Below are 559 nucleotides of genomic sequence, written 5' to 3'. Positions count from 1 at the left end.
TGTTCCTGTGGGGTCCCACAGCCACCATGGGGAGCCCAGCGGTTTTGCGTCCCCATTGTCCTGGGGGTCAGGTCTCCAGGGGGGGCACTGGTTCCCTTGTTGTGAGGGTCAGGACCCATGGGGTGTCCCTGATGCCCCACATTCTTGGGCTTGTGTCACCTGGGGTGTTCCTGCTGCCCCTCACCTCTCAGGTTGGGTCCCCGGGATGTCCCCTGTCCCCAGGTATCTCTAGGAATGGGTGTCAGGAACTCAGGGTCCCCTTCACCCTTGCAGGTGATGTGATGTGGGGTGTCCCTGCTCCCCCAGTGTCCCCAGGCTGGGGGCTGCCCCGCTGGGCCCTGAGCAGCTCCAAGGTCTCTGGGCAGCAGCAATCCCAGTGGGACATGGGCTTGTTGGTGGCCCTGTCATCCTTAGTGCTGGGGTCTGTCCCCTGCTCCCTGGCACCCATGGGTGCCTGGGCTTGTCACCTGCCCCCTGGGTGCGCCTCAGCTGGGGATTTGGGATCTGATCTGCGCCAGGGTCCCCCAGGTCTCTGTTGGTGTCCCTGGGGTGTCCCCAT

The 559-nt window shown here is 64.4% G+C and overlaps 1 protein-coding gene across 1 annotated transcript in view; it reads left to right on the top strand.

Moving 5' to 3' along the window:
* LOC104532764 (chymotrypsinogen 2-like) overlaps nt 1-559 on the top strand; it is a gene marked incomplete at its 3' end in the record, with an annotated part of 2,593 nt that overhangs the window by 759 nt on the left and 1,275 nt on the right.

Source organism: Antrostomus carolinensis, unplaced genomic scaffold, assembly GCF_000700745.2.
Source record: "Antrostomus carolinensis isolate BGI_N321 unplaced genomic scaffold, ASM70074v2 scaffold41031, whole genome shotgun sequence".
Classification (NCBI taxonomy): domain Eukaryota; kingdom Metazoa; phylum Chordata; class Aves; order Caprimulgiformes; family Caprimulgidae; genus Antrostomus; species Antrostomus carolinensis.
The sequence above is the reverse complement of the archived record's forward strand: the minus strand, read 5'-3'. Positions and strand labels throughout refer to the sequence as shown.